The sequence below is a fragment of the Ornithorhynchus anatinus genome, chromosome 18 (genome assembly GCF_004115215.2).
Source record: "Ornithorhynchus anatinus isolate Pmale09 chromosome 18, mOrnAna1.pri.v4, whole genome shotgun sequence".
NCBI lineage: Eukaryota > Metazoa > Chordata > Mammalia > Monotremata > Ornithorhynchidae > Ornithorhynchus > Ornithorhynchus anatinus.
The window spans coordinates 22847200-22870504 of NC_041745.1; the positions used below are offsets into that span (position 1 = coordinate 22847200).

General features: G+C 44.2%; 1 protein-coding gene and 1 non-coding gene across 4 annotated transcripts in view; both read right to left on the bottom strand.

Moving 5' to 3' along the window:
- CTNNA2 (catenin alpha 2) overlaps positions 1-23305 on the bottom strand; it is a 1145386-nt gene that overhangs the window by 769576 nt on the left and 352505 nt on the right. The gene's annotated exons all lie outside the window — the stretch shown is intronic.
- LOC114805589 lies at positions 4921-5058 on the bottom strand. The gene has a single exon (XR_003753560.1). It is a non-coding gene; the product is annotated as a small nucleolar RNA SNORA7 (small nucleolar RNA).

Below are 23305 nucleotides of genomic sequence, written 5' to 3' on the forward strand. Positions count from 1 at the left end.
GAACGCTATATAAAATGAACAGAAAGCCATATTTATAAAAAAGTTGACTCTGGAAATGGGGAATCCATGCTGAATTCCCAGGTTAGTCTGCAATGAATATGAGAACAACCCTTTATTCAATTTTAAGTACAAGTCAACCAATTTCAACCCGATAAAATTATTTTTCCTCTTCTGCCTCCCTCCCTCTAAATGTGGGAGTCCCTCTAGGCTCAGTACTGGGCTCCCTTCTATTCTCCATCTACACCTGCTCACTTGGAAAACTCATTCACCCCCTTGACTTCAATTACCATCTCTATGTGGATGATTCCCATATTTATCTCCTCAGTCCACATCTTTCTCTTTCTCTGCAATCTCAGATTTCCTCCTGCTTTCAGGACATTTCTAATTGAATGTCAAACTGAACACATCCAAGACAGAACTCCTTATCTTCCCATACAAACCCTGTTCTTCCCCAGTTTTCCATCTCCCTTATCTCACAAGTCAGTGAGAGGACACCTTGTTGTTATCCTTGACTCTTCTAGCTCTTTCAACCCACATATTCAATCTGTCACCAAATCCTGTCAGGTCAACCTTTACAACATCTCTAAAATCCACCCTTTCCTCTCCATCCAAACTTCTATCACCTTAATCCAAGGACTTGTCCTATCCCACCTTAATTACCAGAACATCCTCCTTTGCTGACCTTCCTGCCTCCTGTGTCTACCCTCTTCAGTCCATACTTCACTCTACTGCCCATATTATTTTTCTACAAAACCATTCAGCCCTCGAGAACCTCTGGTGTTTGCCCATCCATCTCCATAACAAACAAAAACTCCTTATCATCAGTTTTAATGCACTCGATCACCTCGCCCTCTCCTACCTTATTTCCCTGATTTCCTACTACAACTCAGCCCATGCACTTCACTCCTCTAGAATGCCAACCTACTCACTGTATCTTGATCTCTTCTATCTCACCACTGACTCCTCGTCCATATCCTGCCTCTGGTTTGGAATGCCATCTCTCTTCATATCTGACAGGCAATCACTCTCCCCATATTTAAAGCCTTGTTAAAAGCACCTCTCCTCGAACAACCTTCAGCAACTAAGCCCTCATTTCCTCTCCTCCCTCTTCCTTCTCCAGTTGGATTTACACCCTTCATTCACCCCTTCCTCAGCCCCACAGCACTTTTGTACATATAGCAAATTTATTTATTTCTATTAATGTCTTTCTCCCCCTCTCAACTGTAAGTTCATTGTGGACAGGGAACATTTCTACCAACTCAGTTATATTGTACTCTCACAAACACTTAGTACAGTACAGAAAGTACCCAATAAATATGATTGAATGATTGATTTTTCCAATGCTATAATCTAGGTTTAGGTCTCTTCTATCAGGAAAAAATGAAGCAGAGTAGAAACAGAAAGCACTCAATAAATATCATTGATTGATTGTTTGAGGATATGAATAAAGTTTATAAAATCATGATGAAGTGAACAGAACAAACAAAATTTTTAGTCACCAAATCCCACAACCCGAGGGCATCAGAGTATGCATTAGAGGGGGAAAAGTGGTAAGGTCCTCTAGCTAAAATAGCCTATAGATCTTTTTGTTTTTGTCTTCTTGTTTAGTTTCATCTTTCCTTGAGTGCCTATCGCCAGTCCCCTCTCCCTATTTTTATTTTTAGATTGTGAGCCCCCAAAGAGACAGAGACCATGTCTAATTCCCACCTGTTAATTTTTTCCCAGTTCTTACTATAGTGATATGCACATACTAAGTGCAGATATGGGAGTGCTGATATCCAGATATCAGGTCGACCTTGCCCATCTGAAATTGATCCTCTGCCTCTGCTCTTTCCTCCATCTGGTGACAATATTAACCTATCCTTCATGACTACCATGCCCACTGCACTCAACAATTGTTTAAAATTTCAATCCTTTCCTTAAATGTCCTGTCCTCCCGACCCCCATCTGCCTATTTCCCTCTCTAGACTGCAAGTTCCTTGTGGGAAAAGAACATGTCTACCAACTCTGTTATTCTGTAATAATGATAATAGATTTCTTAAGCCCTTACTATGTTCCAAGCACTGTTCTAAGCACTGGGGTAGACAGAAGGTATTCAGGTTGTCCCACATGAGGCTCACAGTTTTAATCCCCATTAAACAGATGAGGTAACTGAGGCCCAGAGTAGTGAAGTGACTTGCCCAAATCACAAAGCTGACAACTGGTGGAGCCGGGATTAGAACCCACGACCTCTGACTCCCAAGTCCGTGCTCTTTCCGCTAAGCCTCTCTGCTCCTCCAATTGCACTCTCCCAAGTGCTTAGTACAGTAATCCGCACACAGTAACTGCTTAATAAATATAATTCATTGGCTGATTGATTGATTTCCTCCAAGAGGCCTTCTCCAATTAAACCCACCTTTCTCCTAGCCCCTCTCCCTTCTGTGTCACCCATGCAATTGGGAGGGTACCATTTAAACAAGTAATATTTCACCCCACCCTCAACTTCTCAGCACTTATGTACATAGCTGTAATTTATCTTTTTATATTACTGTCTGTCTCCCCCCCCAGACTGTAAGCTCCTTGTGGACAGGGAACATGTACACCAACTCTCTCGTACTCTCTCGAGTGTGAAATACAATGCTCTGCACAAAGTAAGCATTCAATAAATACTAAAATAAATCAAGGGAGCAAGTCGGGGAAATGAAGAAGGGAGTGGGAAGAGAGGAAAGGAAGGCTTAGTCAGTGAAGGTCTCTTGGAGGAGATGAACCTTCAATAAGGCTTTGAAGGTGGGGAAAATAATTGTCTGTCATATACAAGGAGAGAGGATGTTCCAGGTGAGAGGCAGGACAAGGGTGAGGGTAGGTGATGAGATAGATAAAATCAAGGCACAGTGAGGTTAGCTTTAGAGAAGTGAAGTGTGAGGGCTGCATCGTAGTAGGAGAGTAGTGAGGTGAAGTAGGATGAGGCAAGGTGATTACGTGCTTTAAATCCAATGGTGAGGAGTTTTTGTTAGATGCGGAGGTGAATGGGCAACCACTGTAGTTTCTTGAGAAGTGAGGAAACATGTATATATCCATAATTTATTTATTTCTATTAACATCTGTCTCCCCCTCTAGAATGTAAGCTAGCTGTGGGCAGGGAATGTGTCTATTATATTGTGTTTTACTCTCCCAAGTGCTAATTCAGTGGTCTGCACACAGTAAGCACTTAATAAATACGATTGATTTATTTCATTGGATTCTACCCTCCCAAGTGCTCAGTACAGTGCTCTGCACATACTAAACACTCAGTAAATACCATTAATTGGTTGAGTGGTTGGTGTCTGAACTGGCTATCTTGTATTAACCCTAGTGCTTAACACCGTCCTTAGCACAGAGCAAATGGTTTCTAATACCAGAACTGATTTATGACTACAATCATTTGAGACTTGGATGGGGGGGGGGGCATGTCAATTTGACATTCACACCATCAGGAGGCTCAGAGTAAGCTCTGGATAATGAACCTTCCACAACGATTCAGATAATTGGACCATTTTTAGAAGCTAGGAATGCAATTGCATAAGGTCTTTGAAATACATTCGCGAAGCGGCATGAAAAGTAGCAATTACTTCATGGTCCCTCTCACCTGCTGCTGGGCTTTAGCTGTCAAGAGGCCAGAGCGTTTACATTTTTTCAGAAACAACAGCCAACTCAGGGGGTAATGAGTTCAACACCCCCCCAGGGTGATTTGGCTAAAACCTTCAATTAGTAGAAAAGGTGGAAAAATGCTATTTCTCTGCATATCCAGGGTCTGCTGTGAGGGACTCAGGCAATATGAAAATAGGTCCCTAAGATGCTTTTATTTTTCATGATACTAACTAAGCAATTACTATTTGCTAGGCACTGTACTAAGCACTGGAGTAGATACAAGTTTATCAGATTGGACAGAGTCGCTGTCTACATGGGCTTACGGTCCAAGTTGGAGGGAGGAAGATTGAATCCTCATTTTAAACATGGGGCATTTGAGACAAGGAGAAGGTAAGTTACTTGTCCAAGTTCATACAGCAGGGAAGTGACAGAGCCAGGACTAGAACCCAGGTCCTCTGACTCTGAGACCCAGACTCAGTCCACTAGGCCATGGTGCTTACAATTAAACCTCTATTCAAAGGTGTGGCCAAAATCTGACCAAATCAGATTTGGACAGACCAAATCTGGCTTTAAGAAATGTGCTGCATGATGTGGCTCCCTGTTTTGTGACATGGCCCCATGCTGAGAGCCATATTCTGTGGGACAGTGAGTGAAGGCTGGGCCGGAGTTGAGTTCAAAGCCTATGCACAAGGTGCACTTGGAGGATGGAATTTTTCTGGGTGGCCCAAAATCAAGCAGGAGTTTTTTCCTGCTCACTAGTTACCTGCATAATGAAATGTTCCCTGCTGGGGAGACCAAGTCCTCCTGAGTCCTGAGAGACATGTGCAATGGCTATCCCCCCTCAACTCATGCACCTCCTTGGCTGGTGTTTCTGCTCAGAATCAGAGAGAGCGGGGCCACAATTCAATTAATAAGCACATCAATCGTAATTATTGAGCACCTGCTATGTACAGAGAACTGTATTAAGCCCTTGGGAGAATGCAGTAAAATTATTAGATATCATGCCTGCCCTCAAGGAGCTTACAGTTTACTGGGAAGAGAGACACAAAGCGATTTCCAAATAAGGGGAAGAAATACCCAAACAGTGGTTTTTGTCTTATGCTGTTGAGTCGTGTCTGATCCATAGTGGTGCCATGGATACATCTCTGCTAGAATGACCCACCTCCATCCACAATCATGCTGGTAGCATATCCATAGCAAGTTCTTGGTCAAAATAGGGAAGTGGTTTACCATTGCCTCCTTCCATGTGGTACAGTTCTGTCTCCACCCTCGACTCTCTCCCATGCTGCTGTTGCCCAGCACAGGTGAGTTTTGACTTGTAGCAGATTGCCTTCCACTCCCTAGCCACTGGTCAAGCCAGAAATGGAATGGGTATGCCCCTGCTTGACTCTCCCTCCCACAGTCGAGACTGGTAGAGTACTGAAAACTCTACAGGTGCGATCCTGAGAGGTGACCCAAAAGAATAGAGGATGTAAATCAATAGATAGAGAAGTGCAACACAAAGATGTTAGTTCCAAAGTGCTATGGGGATACCAAAGTACAGAGAGGATGGCAAAACTGGAAGTCAAAAAGAATTTAACTGGAAAGCTGGCAATGGCGGTGGCCAATAGGCTTTAGGGGAGGTGGGTTGGGTGGGCATCCTCGAGAGGGGGCTGTGAGAGAGACTGGGTTGTGAGGGGGGGAGTAGAGTGGAGAACAGAGCAGGCTCATCTTGAAACATTGCCTCTATCATCTTGTTTTTTTAAAGGTATTTGTTAAGCACTTAGTATGTGCCAGGCACTATACTAAACACTTGAGTAGATACAAGATAGGCTGGACACAGACCATGTCCCACATGGGGCTCATGGTCTTAATTCCCATTTTACAGATGAGGTAACTGTGGCACTGAAAAGTTAAGTGTCTTGTCCAAGGTCACACAGCAGACGAGTGTCAGAACCGAGATTAGAAGCTATGTCCTCTGATTCCCAAGCCCATGCTCTTTCCACTAAGCCACACTGCTTTTCATAAGTGTAGCTCAGTGGATAGAGTAGAGGCCAGGGAGTCAGAAGAATCTGGGTTCTAATCCCAGCTCTGCCATTTGTGAGTAAAATGTGAGTGGTGGAATGGCAGCCTGGCCCCTCATTGAGGGAAAGGGTGTAATAATACTAATAATAACAATAATAATAATAATGATAACGGCATTTGTTAAGGCACTTACTATATGCCGAGCACTGTCCTAAGCTCTGGGGTAGATACAAGGTAATGAGATTGTCCCACGTGGGGCTCATAGTCTTCGTCCACAATTTACAGGTGAGGGAACTGAGGCCCAGAGAAGTCAAGTGACTTGTCCAAAATCACATAGCTGATCAGTGGCAGGGCTGGGATAAGAACCCGCGACCTCTAACTCCCAGGCCTGTGCTCTTTCCACTGTGTCAAGGTACAGACCCCAGCTGCCACCACGACCCCCACTACCCCCTGCCCATATAGGTATATCCATATATACCTAAATATATATATATATATATATATTTATTCAAATTAATGTCTGTCTTCCCCTCTAGACAATTAGCTCCTTGTGGGCAGTGAACATGTCTATTAACTTTATCATACTGTATACTCCCAAGTGCTTAGGGCAGTACTCTGCACATTGTAAGTACTCAAAAATATGACTGATTGATTGAATGATATTTCTAACACTGTAATTGAAGTATCAAAGGTATTTATTAAGCACCCGCTGGGGGCAATACGCTGTCCTAAGCATATGTGAAAATACCACAGAAGCTTGAACAATAGATAATAGTAGGGAGGATGTGACTTGGGGATAATTATAATAATACTTCTGGTATTTGTTAAGCACTTACTGTGTGCCAGGTACTGTACTAAGCACTGTGGTGGATACAAGCAAATAAGGTTGGACACAGTCCCTGTCCCACATGGGGCCTACAGTCTTAATAGAGAAGCAGCGTGGCTCACTGGAAAGAGCACGGGCTTTAATAATAATAATAATGTTGGTATTTGTTAAGCGCTTACTATGTGCCGAGCACTGTTCAAAGCGCTGGGGTAGACATAGGGGAATCAGGTTGTCCCACGTGGGGCTCACAGTCTTAATCCCCATTTTACAGATGAGGGAACTGAGGCACAGAGAAGTTAAGTGACTTGCCCACAGTCACACAGCCGACAAGTGGCAGAGCTGGGATTCGAACTCATGAGCCCTGACTCCAAAGCCCGTGCTCTTTCCACTGAGCCACGCTGCTTCTCCTCTGCCGGGACGCTGTCGGCCGACCCGCTTCCTGATGGCCTAGGGTGTCGGAGGTCCCCGCCGGGGCGGAGAGTGGCCGGGGGGGCTGTGTGCGGGGTAGGTGGCTGTGTGTGTGTGTGTGTGTGTGTGGGCCTGTGACCCGTTCGTCCCAGCGCGAGCCGGCTTCCCCACCACCACCACCAGCCCTGCCCCCGCCGCCCCACCTCTCTCCCCCGCGGGACCTAGTCGCTTCGCGGCCTTGCCCGCTCGAAGGACCCGCTGGGGCGGTTGGGCCGGTGCGCGCGGGCCGCCCCCCCGACGCGTCTCCGGTCCCTCCCTCGGCTGAGGGGTCCAGGTCGGGTCCCAGGCGCCGGGGTGGCGTTCCGCGGACCCGGCCTGCACCTGTCGTGTGTCCCCGCTGCCGGGGCGGGTGGCAGTTTTTTCACACCAAGGGTCAGAAATGTGTGCGGAGTCAGAGTCAGAGGTCATGGGTTCGAACCCCGGCTCTACCACTTGTCAGCTGTGTGACTTTGGGCAAGTCACTTCACTTCTCGGTGCCTCAGTTACCTCATCTGTAAAATGGGGATTAAGACTGTGACCCCCACGTGGGACAACCTGATTCCCCTGTGTCTACCCCAGCGCTTAGAACAGTGCTTGGCACATAGTAAGCGCTTAACAAATACCAACATTATTAATCCCTACTTTGCAGATGAGGAAAATGAGGCACAGAGAAGTGAAGTGACTTGCCCATGATCACAGCAGACAAGTGGCAGAGACAAAATTAGAACTCATGGCCTTCTGACTTCCAGGCCCGTGTTCTCTCCACTATGCCATGCTGCTTAAAAAAAATTAACCAGGGAAATGTTTTCAGGGCAGGTGTCATTTCAGAGGGACCTTTAGGATAGGAAGAGAGAGATTTGATATATTTCAAGGGATCAAGTTTCAGACAGGGGGTAGGAGATCTGGTGAGAAGATGATAGAGGGAAGAACAAAAAGGGTGAGAGAATAGAGGGAGAGAGAGCTGATGGAGTGCCTCAAAGCAGGAAGTTTCTGTTTGAAGATTAGACAAACATATAAATCCCAGAGGTTTTTTTGAGAAGTAACGTGAAGTACAGGCATGAGAAGGCAAAGGCTGGAGGCAGGGAGGCCGGTAATGGGGCTGATACAGTAGTCCAGCTAAGATACTGAGAAGTGCCTGGACCAGAAGAGTCGCCACTTGAGCGGAAGGAAGGGATGGACCAGGGAAATGTTGTGCAGAAGACTGACAAGATTTAGCAGCAGTCTGAATGTGAGATTTGAAAGAGACAAAGGAACCAAGGATAGGGCCAAAGTTGCAGAAACAGGAAGGAGGGTGATGTCAGTTGTAATGACAATGACTTTCACCAGGGTCCACCTAGCTAGGAGTGCTCAAGACCAAACTGCCCCTTATTTTGCCAAGACAGGGGTTGTGGATGAGGAGAACTGGTGTCAGAAGCATTAGAGAACTCTAGTTTGAGGGCCAAAACAAGCTGACCCCAGAATATGATGACCAACACTTTGCTGATGCATCATACAGTGGCCAATGACTGCACTTTAAAATATGGGCATGGAGATACCTATTGGACATCACATTCATGACACCAGGATTACAGACTAACACAGCAATGTCAGAAGCACCATTTTGTGGAAATTCACTGATTCATTGTATTAACTGTGCCATTTTGTGAAGTCTATGTGCAAGCACTATGCTAAGTGCTGGGTAGTGATAATACAATAGGATCAGACACAGACCCCGTTCCTACATGGAGCTCACAGTCTAAGGAGGAGGAAGACGAAGTATTTGATCCCCATTTCCAAAGGTGGAAACTGAGGGCATTTGTGGTCAAGAGATGGAACTAGGATTAAAAACCAATCAATCAATCGCTCAATCAGATTTCTTGAGTGCTTATGATGTGTAGGTGGCCTGCTACCAGTCCCTGGCCCTTTCCACCAGGCCGTGCTGCTGAATGTATTCAAATGGCAGCTTTTCTCTGAAGGGGCCCCTGACTTCAAAACCCTCTCACCCAAGCCTCTGCATTTCCTCCTCAGACCTCTCTCCCTTTGCCCTCCTCTAAAGTCAAACGTCTTTCTATACCTCAACCTCATCTATCTCGCCACCAATCCCAAGCCCGTGTCCTCCCTCTGGCCTGGGACTCCCTCCCCCTTCAAATATGACAGTTCATTGATCTCCGCACCTTCAAAGCCCTCCTAAAATTATATCTCCTTTAAGAGGCCTTCTCTGACTAGGCCCTGAATTCCCCTACCCACCTCTATTGCCCACACACTTGGCTGTGTACCCCTTAAACTCTTTAATTCTTACCTCAGCCCTCAGCCATTTTGTACATATCCTTATTCTCTAATGTTTCCCCTAGGTGTCATTTATTTTGGTGTCTTTCTCCCCCTGTAGACTGTAAACCTCTTGTGGGCAGGGATCATGGCAACAAAACCTATTGCATCGGACTTTCTCAAGCACTTAGTACAGTGCTCTAGACAGGGTCATTGCTCAGCAAATACTGATTTATTGATTGATTGGGAACCGCTTCCAACCCACAGTACTCAGCAGTAGGAGCTGTGCAGAGGGAGGTTGCTAGCTGAATATGAAACTAGCAAAGTCTGTTGCTGCATCTGTAACAGACGGACAAGGTGAAAATCAGACTGTCAAGTATGAAACAGGACAACTGGTCAGCCTAATGGCCCTGGCGTGCATAGAGAGCTTGTAGATGGGCCTACGCAGGAGGGAGGAGGGAGAGAGTGAAAAGTGAGAGACAAGGAGATGGAAGACCGCTAAAATCATTAAAGGCTGGATAGCAGGCTCCGTGTGACCTACATACCCGAGGTTGAACCACACTCCCTTATTGTACTGTATTGTAAGGGAGGCAGCATAGCCTAGTGGGAAGAACCAGGGCCTGAGGGTCAGGGGACATGCATGCGTTCTAATCTGATCCTGGATGAGTCACTTAACTCTTCTGTGACTCAGATTCCTCATCTGTAATACCTGTTCTTTCTCCTACTTAGACTGTGAGCCCCATGTGGGACAGAAGCTGTATCCAACCTGATTATCTTTTATCTATTTCAGCACTTAATACAGAACTTGGACCATAGTAAGTGGTTTAACAAATATCGCAATTATAATTATTATTATTACTCTCCCGACTCCAGTGAAAATCTAGGCGCAACCTTGCTTAGGACAGTTGAAGTCCTTGCTCATTTCCTTGGGATGTTCACAAACCAAATTTCTAAAAATCCATACCCAAAATGGACTTCTTCATTCTGGACTGGCCTGATGGGTGATTGATAATCTCAGTAAGGCCAATTCCCATCTCTCTTCATCCCCAAGCATATCTTCTCATCTGAGCTCACTCTACCATCTGGCCCTTTTTTATGGTATTTGTTAAGCACATACTATGTGCCAGGCACTGTATTTCACACTGGGTAGATACAAGCAAATGGTGTTGGATGCAGTCCCTGTCCCACATGGGGCTCACAGTCTTAATCCCCATTTTACAGATGAGGTGAGTCACAGAGAAGTTAAGTGACTTGCCCAAGGTCACACAGCAGACAAGTGGTGGAGCTGAGATTAGAACCCAGGTTCTTCTGACTCCCAGGTCCGTGCTTTATCCAGGAGGTCATAGTCAGACCCTGGGGGAAAGGGATTAGAGAAAATAGAAGGACAAATATTTGAGGACAAGAGGACCCAAGACTAATACTAATGGGGAGTCTGTTGCCAGTTTGCATAAGCACTCTGGAGGGCTTACACAAAATAAATGGCCAACATATCACAGGCGCTCCATTTTGCTCTCTTGTTTCTGAGGCTTTAATAATAATTGTGGTATTTGTTAAGCACTCACTATGTGTCAAGCCCTGTTCTAAGCACTGGAGTAGAAACAAGTTAATCTGGTTGGACACAGTCCCTGTCTCACATGGGCTCACAATCTAATTAGGAGGGAGTAGGATTTAATCCCCATTTTAGAGTTGAGGTAACTGAGACACAGAGAAGTCAAGTGATTTCCTAAAGTCACATAGCAGATAGGTGGCGGAGCTGGGATTAGAACCTTTCCTCTAGGCCATGCTGATTCTCTTCACAGTGCTTATCATATGAATGTTTCTCCTTTAGTTAGACCCAATGTGTTTTACCAGTTTCCATCAGTGAACCTACTGAAATACTTCTTTTTCCACTGGAGTCAAGTTGGGTTGCCAAAAAAATGCCAGTGTCAGTAATTAATGATTAAGTATTCTGACTATGATGAGCTATTAAACATGGTTGAGCCCAGCAATGTACCACCTCCCAGTTGGCACAGATCATTAAGTGCACAGATTTTAATCATTTCAGCTGTAGCCTTTTCCTAGAGATGCAGGAAGAGAATGTGGAACAATTTTTCACCATTTCGACCACAAAGTTAATCAAGTTGTAATATGAGATATTAACAAATGAGATCTTTCTAAAGAATCCATTAAAAGGAGCACTGGCAGAGTTTGCAAAAAAATGACAGACGTGGTCCCAGCCGTAAAGGTGACTGTGGAGTTGAGAACTCACAGAACGTCAGTCACCAGTGAAACAAGTTTAAAGGTGACCAATGATGCTAGGGAGACTAGACACTGAGGTTGAGGGTCCTTCAGCTGATACTGGAATACTCAAACTGTATGTATGGGGAATAGTGGAAGGAGGAGGAGAATGGGGTGAGGCAGGAAGCTCTTGGCAGCAATGTGAAAAGGCAGGTATTAGGAGCTACACAATTGAAAATAGTGGCTTACTGGAATGAGCATGGGCTTGGGAGTCAGATGTTGTGGGTTCTAATTGTGCGTTCTAATCCTGGCTCTGCCATTAGTCAGCTGTTTGACTGGGTGAGTCACTTGACTTCTCTATGCCTCAGTTAGCTCATCTGTAAAATGGGGATTAAGACTGTGAGCCCCACATGGGGACAACCTGATTACCTTGTATCTACCCCAGCACTTAGAACAATGCCTGGCACATAGTAAGCCCTTAACAAATACCATCACTATTAATAAATAGAACACAAAAGGGGGATGGGATGAAGGCAGATACAGGACAATAGGGGCTACAACAAAGAATAGATCATCTGATCACCAGCAAAAAAACTATGACTATTGGCAATATTTGAAGGGGCAGGAAACTTAACCTAGCCCACCTTGATTACTACATCAGCCTCCTGGCTGACCTCCCAGCCTCCTGTCTCTCTCCACCCCAGTCTACACTTCACTATGCTGCCCAGATCATTTTTCTACCAAAACATTCAGGCCAAGTTTCCCCACTCCTCAAGAAACTCCAGTTGTCATCTACATCTGCAGCACACAAAAACTCCTCACCATTGGCTTTAAAGCACTCAATCACCTTGCCCCCTCCTACCTCACCTCTCTACTCTATTTTTACAACCCAGCCCACTCACTTCACTTCTCTAATGCCAACCTTCTCACTGTACCTCGATCTCATCTATCTCGCTGTCGACCCCTCGCCCACATCCTCCCTCCGGCATGGAATGCCCTCCCTCCTCAAATCCAACAGACTTACTGAAGGCACACCTCCTCCAAGAGGCCTTCCTTGGGTAAGGCCTCCTTTCCTCTCCTCACACACCCTGACTTGCTCCCTTTACTCATCCCCCCTCTCAGCCCCACAGCACTTGTGTACACATCTATAATTCATCTGTCTCCCCATCTGGATTGTAAGCTTGTTGAAGCAGGGAATATATCTGTTTATTGCCTTATTGTGCTCTCCCAAACACTTAGTAGAGTACTGTGCACACAGTAAGCATTCAATAAATATGACTGAATGAATGAATGAATGAAGTTCCCTAAACAATCAGCTCAATAAAGTCATATTTGCTGACCCAACCATTACCCTTTTGCAAGAGCTGTGCAGCCCCCCAACAAGGGAACACCACAAAATAGGCAGACACATCTCAGATACACTCTGGACCACTCAGACTGATGTCAGAGAAGAGGAAGATCACTTTCGGGCAGAACTAGGGACGAGTAAAGAGTGTTGGAGGATTTAAGAAAGGGCCCAGGTGACAGTGGACATTGCTTTGTGGGCCAGAGTTCACTGGTCCCGGTACCGGTGTAAAGGAGAGCCAGTAAACTGCATTATTGTGGACCTCTAGAGGTATCATCTAGTTCTTGGTTTGGTTATTATAGCAGGACAATGGGCAGGTTCTTTCCCCTCTTGGAGTGGTTCTCTTATAGGATCCCTTATATGTTATTGATGGGAGGCAGGTGTTGGCAACAACTGAAGTTACTGTGTAATAATAATCAGCATTTCATTTCATATTTTTATAAAAGTTAGAAAAAAGGAAGATATCTATTTTATAGATAGAGGTCATGCTTATATAAGATGCGTTTTTAACGATAATAATAATAATCAAATAGGTATTTGTTAAACATTTACTATGTGCCAAGCACTGGGGTAGAGACAACATAATCAGAATAAACACAGTTCCTATTCAACATGGGGCTCACAATCCTCTCAGAAGAGGACACTGAGATCAGAAATATTAAGTGACTCAACCAAGGTCATACCGTAGGTAAGTGGTGGACTCCAGATTAGAACCCAAGGCCCTGCCTTCTCATTTCTATTTTCTTTCTAAAGGCCACATTCTTTCTTCACACGCAAAAGGGCACTTGTATCAACTGTTTACTATAACCAGAACCATCCTGGCTCACACGTTTTCTGAAGAGATCAAAACCATCTCAGTAAAGAGGGTGAGAAGGAAAGGGGATACACATTCCAGTCCTCAAACTCACCCACGCATTCTTCATCCCTCTTGCCATTTTATTCCAGAACACCTCGTTCTGCCAGATACTGTGTTGTCACTACCATAAAGCATTAAGGAATTAGGGAACATTTGTCCAACAATCCAGCCTGTTTGGATACAGTGCACCATAGTGTTGAAAGAAACAATTTGTGCATATGCCTGTGGGCATATGTGGGCATGTGCTCAGTTCCAGACACGGTGAGCTTAAAGGGAGATGCAACCTCCCACGATATATGTGAACTGGCTTTACAGTACTTGCCTACTATTTTTACAAATGGTGAGAGAACAGATTTTTTACTTCCCTGTGCATAAAGTATTCACACTGAGGTAACTCAGCACCCTCCCCTGACCCCAGTCTCACCTGCTCCACCCCTCCATCCCCTTTAAAACTAGCCCCTCTATTCCTTGCCTCATGGTTTTTACATTTGGTTCAGTTTTTCCACAGGTCCTGTGGGCCTGCTAACCCCCTGGAAAAAACTTGTCCCCACATTCCCACAGCTCCCCACCCAGGTCCTTCCTCTCCAGGCCAGAGCGCCATTTTTTATCTTAATGGTATTATTTAAGCACTTATTATGCTCCAGGCACTGTTTTAAGCACTGGGGCTGATACAAAATAATTAGGTCGGCCACAGTCCCTGTCCCACATGGGGCTCATCGACTTAATCCCATTTTACAGATGAGGTAACTAAGTCACAGAGAAGTGAAGTGACTTGCCCAAGATCACACAGCAGACAAGTGGTGGAGCTGGGATTAGAACTCATAACCTTCTGACTCCCAGGCCCATGCTCTATCCAATAGGCAACACTGCTTCTCTAATTCACAGAGAGAGTTGAGTGGGGTAACCTCGGTACTGGAGAGGTTGGGCAATGATCTGGGGAGCAAAGTGAAGTATGGATTGGACAGAGGAGAGCTTGAAGACAGGGAAGTCACCTTGGAGGCTGATATCATAGTCAAATGAGAAGAAGACAAGTGCCTGAACTAGAATGGTGAACAGGCCAATCTTGGAAATGTTGGAGTGGAAAAAAACAACACAATTTGGTGACAGACTGAACATGGATAATGAAAGAGATGGGAGAAGTCAAGGATATTGTCAAAGCTGTGGGCTTCACTGGTCAAGAAAGTGGTGGTAATGCCAAATGTGATCGGAAATTAACTGGAGGAAGGATTTGAGAAGGCTGGTGAGTTCAGTTTTGAATGTACTGAGCTGAGGTGCCAGTTGGAAAAGGACATAATCGTGGAAGCAAGAGGAGATGGGAAATTTCAGACAAGAGAGATCAGGGCTAATGAGTTGGATTAAGAAGTCATTTGTACAGAGGCATTTGTGGAAGCCATGGAAGTAGCAGAGGCAATGAATAAGCTCTAGGTGTTGAATAAAAGCTTTAGTGATTAGTGTAATAACTGTAATATTTGTTAAGTGCTTATTATATGTCAGGCACAGTTCTAAGGACTGTGGTGTTTGATTCATTGGATGGTGCACAGCCCTCAGTAAAGAAAATAACTTGCTCGGTTGTATTATTATTATATTTGTAAGTGCTTACTATGTGCCAGACACTGTACTAACCCCTGAGGAGATACAAGCAAATTGATTTGGAAACAGTCCCCACCTGGGGCTCACAGTCTCGATCCCCCTTTTACAGATGAGGTAACTGATGCACAGAGAAGTTAAGTGACTTGCCTATGGTCACACAGCAGACAGGTGATGGGGTCAGGAATAGAACCCATGACCTTCTGACTCCCAGGCATTCATTCATTCATTCAATAGTATTTATTGACCCATACTCTATCCACTACACCGTGCTGTTTCTCCCTCCTAGCTGAGCCACACGGTGGTACATTCACCAGGAGTGACCGAATGAATAGAAATCTTCCAATCTTTAACATAACTGCATGGAGAAGGGCAGGAAATATTACCAATCGCAATCTATGTCCACAGAAAGATTTGTTCTGCGCGAAGTGAGGGCTTAGTAAATACCACTGATAGATGGATTGACTGATATATATTTGTAGACAGTGCTGCTAATTGACCCCCCCCCCCCAGTTCAAGAGCCCATGTATGGGCAGAAGAGAGAATTGTAAAATAGAGCTTTTAAGGGAACTTAATATCATCAATTTGTAGAGCGTTCTCTGTGTGCGCTTATTTTCAAAGTAAAAACATGCATAAATACAGATGGCTGAACATTGCACAACACACTACATCCATGGTATGGTCTTTACTGCCGATGACTTTATAATAGGTTTTCACTCAAACATAAAATATAAAACAATACCTTTCCCTGAAATTTCAAATATGTCTTTTTTTTTAAGAGAGACATTTATGGATCATATACTAACTGACAGAAAACAAGAAAGCAAATAGAACTTAAAAAAAAAGGAACTTGGTAAATTACAGAGCTCACATCTGACAGTTCCTCTCAGAATAACTAAAGCAGTAATTGCTATGCAGAAATATAACAGGTCACCCTACCTTCCTTTTACGTACTGTAAGACAACTTTAATGAAAACAAATCTCAGGAAGTATTCTACATAATGAGTATACCTGATTAGCAATAAAAAAGCTTAAGCACATTTAAAGATGAAAAAGAAAATTGCAGTTAGTATCATAACCATGATGAAAAGAGTGGAAATAATACCATTCCAAAAAATCATGTTCTAACGTTTTTTATGGTATTCTTTCATTCATTCGTTCCTTCATTTGATCGTATTTATTGAGTGCTTACTCAGAGCAGAGCACTGTCCTAAGCGCTTGGAAAGTACAATTCAGCAACAAAGAAAGACAATCCCTGCCCACAGTGGGCTCACAGTCTAGAAGGGGGGAGACAGACATCAAAAATAAATAGAAATAGAAATATAGATATGTACTTATATAACACAAGTGCTGTGGGGCGGGAAGGGGGTTAGAGCAAAGGGAGAAAGTCGAGGCGAGGCGATGAGGGGGAGAAGGGGAGCTGAGGAAAAGGGGGGGTTTAGTCTGGGAAAGCCTCCCGGAGAGGTGAGTCTTCAGTAGGGCTTTGAAGGGGGAAAGTGTGATTGTTTGGAGGATTTGAGGAGGGAGGACATTCCAGGCCAGAGGTAGGAAGTGGGTCAGGGATTGATGGTGAGACAGGTGAGAACAAGAAACAGTGAGGATAGCACCAGAGGAGTGGAATGTGTGGGCTGGGATGTAGAAGGAGGTAAAGGATTGTACTAAATGCCAGGGTAGTTACAGGTTAATCAGGTTGAACATGGTCTCTGTCAAACATTCATTCATTCATTCAATCATATTTATTGAGTGCTAACTATGTGCAAAGTATTGTACTAAGCACTTGGGAGAGTACAATATAACGATAAACAGACACATTTCCTGCTCACAGTGAGCTAAAGTCTAGAAGGGAAGACAGATATTAATATGAATAAATAAATTACAGACATGTACTTAAGTGCTGTGGGGCTGGAACAGGGGGATAAATAAAGGGAGAAAGTCAGGGAGACACTGAAGGTAGTGAGAGATGAGGAAAGGAGGGCTTATTCCAGGAAGGCCTCTCGGAGGAGATGTGCCTTCAATAAGGCCTTGAAGCGGGGGAGAGTAACTATATCTCGCACATGAGGAGGGAGGGCGTACCAGGCCAGAGGAAGGACATAGGGCTCACAGTCTTAATATCCATTTTACAGACGAGGTAACTGGGGCCAAGAGAAGTTAAGTGACTTGCCCAAGGTCATAGAGCAGACAAGTGGATGAGCCGAAACTAGACTCCAGGTCCTTCTGACTCCCGGGCCCACGCTCTAGGCAGTAAGCTCATGTGCCTTTGGAGTTCGGGTGAGTGTCCTGAGAGAATACACTGGTCTCATCCCTTTCAGTGGATACACCGGTCCCATCACTTGCTGGGCCACGAGGGAAGTGGTGCCTGGAAGAAGGGAATGGGGAAGAAAAGAAGAAGGAGTAAGCAGTCGGAGCATACTCCAACCATACCGAACTGGAATCATCCCTATGGCACCAGGCTCCAGGCAAGAGGAATGACATGTGGAGTGGCTGGACAGTGGGGTACCACACCGAGATCTGGGGCAGTCCCGATGAGAAAACTGATGGGAAACTTCTTTGAAAAACAAAGTGCTCCATAGAGTCAAGACGCAATTTTGTTCCTCTGCAGGTGAAGGCAGAGGAACGGTATCTGGGGGTTGGGTCGGGAGGGAAGTGAGTGTATGGGTACCACTGAATAAGGGCCTATGCTAGAAGAGGGAATGAAAGCAGCAGAAAAAAGAAAGGAGAGAAAGAAAGAAAAGGAGATTATTATTATTATTTGGAGCTCCAGCGGGACCGGGCCCCATCTGATTGTCTTATACCTGTCCATTGCTTAAGCAGTGTTTGGAGCCTACCAGATCCCAAATGGATAGCACCATGACTTTCAAATTTTAACAAAAAGGCGATGGAAATGAACAAAACACTTCCCCTCTCAGTTACAATTCCCATGTGCTCTAAATTTGTTGTATCTCCAAAGCCATCACAAGTGTCACACTAGAATTCTTTGATGGAGTCCCACACCTGTCAGGTGAATGTTCAGTTTATACGCAATGAGTCCAAACCCACAGCCTCCCCTTTTTATAACACCAATCAGCAAAGGATAAGGAAGATCTCATTTAGAGGGCATTTCAGAAAAGAAGAAAACCGGCTCTTTTTTTCACTCATCAGAGACATTGTGAGGTTGAACACGCCCGAACCTAACAGTTAGGAAAAAAACTAAATTTATTTTTGCTTACCCTTATAAAATAGGTGGCACTGACATCTAAAAAACATACACTTTCATCCATTTAATGGACTGTCATAATCTCTGACCCACTCCAGAATTTTCTAAAATGCAAATCGCAAGGCATTTTATTATTAGTATCATCTGGAATTAATCTATAGCATACGTAGCTAGTACTTGCATGGGATAACTTCTCCTCATCCCACCTGGCTCAATGCGTAACTGGCCCAGGAATTTAGTAGTGCTGATGAGCTCAATTTAAAAGTTGCATTTAAATCGCTGAGACGAACATCCTAGCAGCCCGACAGCCATCTGCCAGCTAGAATTTTATAGAATGACTGTGCCTGCATGGGGCACACCTCACATCAGGATGGAAGCATTGCACAAAATCCACATTTCTCAATGATCCGGATGGTATCTGAAGCATTGTTAGTTCATTAAGTCAGCTAACAATGGGAGGATTTACTACCAATTCTTTTTCATCTCAGTTGAGCGTGAAAGGATTAAAAAACACATGGAGGTTAAACAGAAAAAGTTTATCTTTCAGGATTGGAGAGGGTTAATTTCCTCCAACCTCTTCAGCCCCTCTTCCCTCTAACATCAAATCCTCACGTGTGAAGCCAGAGATTCCCATCAAGAATGATGTCCAAGCCTCGGAACTCAGACTTCCGGACCAGGAACCTGCATAACGGAATTGATTAGAGTGCTAGTGGTGTCTCAGCATCGTTCAATTTATTATCCCCACCAGTCACGTTCCCACTGGAGCACACGAGCTCAGTGAGCGAAGAAGCAGGAGGGGTGAGCATCACAGCTCAATGGGAGGTTCAGTCAATCAATCAGTGATATTTATTGAATGCTTACTGTGTGCTTGGGAGAGTAATGATAATAATAATAATAATAATGGTAGTTGTTAAGCACTTACTACTTACTGCCAGGCACTGTATTAAGCACTAGGGTGGATACAAGCAAATCGGGTTGGACACAGTCCCTGTCCTGTGGTGGGGCTCACAGTCTCATTCCCCATTTTACTGAGGGACAGAGAAGTGAAGTGAGTCGCCCAACGTCACACAGTAGACAATTGGCAGAGCCAGGATTAGAACCCATGACCTTCTGACTCCCAGGCCCACGCTCTATCCACCACACCTCACTGAATCCCGGCTTGGGCACTTGTCAGCTGTGTGACTTTGGGCAAGTCACTTCACTTCTCGGTGCCTCAGTTACCTCATCTGTAAAATGGGGATTAAGACTGTGAGCCCCACGTGGGACAACCTGATTCCCCTGTGTCTCCCCCAGCGCTTAGAACAGTGCTGGGCACATAGTAAGCGCTTAACAAATACCAACATTTTTTTTTTTTTGCTTGAGTTGGTAGATATGTTCCCTGACCACAGCAGCTTACAGTACGGAGCGGGAAATAGGCATTTATATATAAAATTAATATTATTTATATCTAAGTATAAGCATATAAATAATATATAAAATTATTGTATATTATTGATGTATATAATGAGGCATATGTGGGTTTTCTATGGGCAGGACCAAATTACAATCTAATTTACTCACAGCAGAGCTCTAATACTGCTTTTGGAATGATATATCTTAGCAGGCTTGGTACCTGCTCTGGTCATGGTTGCCCACATTAGCTGACCTTTTTTTTTTATAATTCCCACTGGGCCTGTCCATCTTGTTGAAAGTTCTTAGTGACAGAACCCGCCACCCAGATGGCAAAGGTCCACCAACCAGCATCCCCCCACCCAACTCTGTTGTACCACACTCTCTCAAATGCTTAATACAGTGTTCTGCATACGGTCTTCACTTAATAAAATGCCATTGACTGATTGAGTGACTTCAAAGCTGGGGCTAGAATTCAGGCCCCCATTTCCCCAGAGTCATGATCTTTCTACTTGCTCACTTCCTAATGGGCTTTTATGGATTCAGGTTTCACAGACAATTACTGCTTAGATATGAAAGCTCCTTTTGAGTCGGGGATTGTCACTTCTCGGCTTTATACTTCCTAAGCGACTGAGAAAGTGCACTGCACCAAATGGGTGCTTGATAAATGCTGCCAATTATTACTACTATTACTAGTTTGCTCTCTCCATCCCAAGGACAGGTCTAGGAACCACCCCCCTACCACATACACACACACACAAAACTCTGCACCCCACAGAGATGGGCATGGATGGAGGCATGGATAAAGAATGATAAAACTCAATATGTTTTCCGTCGCTCAGGTACATGTTCCAACATAAGGATTTCTGGGAAGGTTCAGAAGACTCATCCTTTTTATGACCTCTACATCTTCAAGCCAAAAACATACTGCTGGGTCCCACATATGAGGTCAGAATGACTTCATCTCACAAATCTCAGGATTGTGTACTATTGTTTATTTTTATGGTCTGGCTAATAATAAAAACCAAAAATGTATTTGCAAAAACACAGTGTAATTTCAAAGTTGGGGTAAGTGTGAATACTAAAAAGAATTGATTTCTGCATTATCCATAAACATAAAATCATTTGGTAAACGTTACTTTCTTCTGTACTTGACAAAAGAGGAATTCTCAGCAAAATGTGCAACTAGTAGAATTTCCCCTTTGAGCTGCAAATGAATCACAAGGGATTTGATCCCTAAAGGAAACTGAGAGATTGATGATGGAATGGGAAAATGGGGCCAATTGTAAGGAAATATTTTCAACCTTACATTTTTGGCAGCTTCGATTCTAGAAGGGGGGGCTCAGTCTGGGAAGGCCTCCTGGAGGAGGTGAGCTCTCAGGAGGGCTTTGAAGAGGGGAAGGGAGTATCAGTCAGTTGGATTTATTGAGTCCTTACTGTGTGCAGAGCACTGTATTGAGCGTTTGGGAGAGTACAGAGTTGGTAGCCATGTTCCCTGCCCACAGTGAACTTACAGTCTAGAAGAGGTGTCAGGGAAGGTGTCCGTTTCCTGTTATATTGTACTCTCCTAAGCACTTAATAAATACCATTGAATGAATGAGTACTAATAGAGATAAATTACGAACATCGACATAAGTGCTGTGGGGCTGAGTGGAGGGGTGGCTGGGCCCATACAGAAAACCTGTTCAATCCCCTACTTTGTCTTGACAGTAAAATTCTGAATGGCTTACCCACCTTTCTAGACATTTTTATCTTTGGGATTTTCTTTAAACAGAAAGTTTCCTTGAGGCTGGGAAGTAGCCAAATATCATTTATTTTGCTATGGCCTTGGTTTAGATGCTTAATTCACCTGCTTGGTGGAATGGTTCACAGAGGGCCTCCAAATTCAGAGTAATGTGTATATTTCCAGTGGTTTGCCCAGTGAGAAGACAGATTCAGAGAAGGGGCTGGATCTGCACGCGGAAAAGTACTACTTTTCTCAAAACCAATACTAGCACTGATTAAAATAAAATGTTTCAACAATGAATGGGTGTCTCATTTTGGACATTTTTGCATCTACTAAATACTTACACACTTAGGGTTTTCTTTATTAAACCTACAGGAATGAACTAGCCATCAAATCAAATGGGGATAACCCTTTTTCTATGCAAAAAAAAATGAACCCCAAGTGTTTGGGGTTTTTTTTCCATTAAACAGATAACTGACTCAGCAGACCTTATGGTTTAGTGGAAAGCGTAAAGGAAAGGATTCAGGAGCCCTGGGAACAAGCCCCAGCTTGATCACTGGCTTTCAGTGATTCCGTGGGCAAGTCACAACTTCTCTGGGCTGCAGTTCCCTCATTTGTAAAATGGGGCTACAATAGACTGAGTCCTATATGGTTATCTGATCTGATAACCCTATCTACTCCAAAGCTTGGGGTAAACTGGAGTAAGTGCTTAATAAATCCCATAATAATAGTAATTACTACTATTTCTCATGGGGGAATCTGACACTAACTCTTAGGAGCTACCTTTCAGCTCTTTGGAATTGTATATTTGTGGGCTCCTGGTGGGCAGGGAACATGTCTACCGACTCAGTTGTATTGGACTCCACCAATACTCTGCCCACAGAAATCACTAACAAATACCATCAATTGATTGGCTGATTATGGTAGGAGGGCCCCTTGAACAGTGTGGGACACGGCCTGGGTCCAACAAAATAGTACTGTATCTACTCCAGGGCTTAGAGCAGTGTTTAGCACATGGTAAGCATTGAACAAATTCACTCATTCATTCAATCAATCACTTATTGAGCACTTCCTGTGTGCAGAGCACTATAATAAGTGCTTGGGAGAGTACAATAAAACAATAAACAGACACATTTTCTGCCCACAAAATCCGACAATTTATGGGTCTGCCTACACTACTTGGACCAGCCTCCCCCTAGCCATATGCCAGAAGACTATTTTTGGACACAAGTAGACACTCAGTAAATATTGCTGATTGATTGATTTTTGCGACCTAGAGAACCCTGAGGAAGCTGTAATCATTCCTAAATGATGACTCTTGGTGTGGAGCAGTGGGAACAGTGGGATGCATGAGAACTCTCACCTCTTTCTCTTGACATTGTCAGTCTTCCCCTCTAAACTCTAAGCTCATTGTGGACAGGGAATATGTCTGTTATATGGTTGTTCTATACTCTCCCAAGTGCTTAATATAGTGCTCTGCACACAGTAAATGCTCAATAAATGCAACCTGACTGACTGACATTTTCTTTGCTGATTGAGTCCACGGCAATCCACTGTAACTGTTTTGTCTATCTGCATCCAGATGGTGAGCCCTATAGGGAACAGGGACTGGGTCTGCTCCATTAGATCTGTCTCCTTCCTTGTACTTAGTATACATTAAGCATTTAATCAACACCAAGGAGGCAGTGTGGTTAAGTGAAAAGAGCACTGGGACCTAGGTTCTATTTCTGGCCCCACCACTTATCTGCTGGGTGACCTTGGGCAAGTTGCTTAACTTCTCTGTGCCTCAGTTGTCTCATCTGTAAAATGGGAAGGTCTCAGACCGTGAGTCCCATGTGGGACATGGACTGTGTCCAACCTGATTA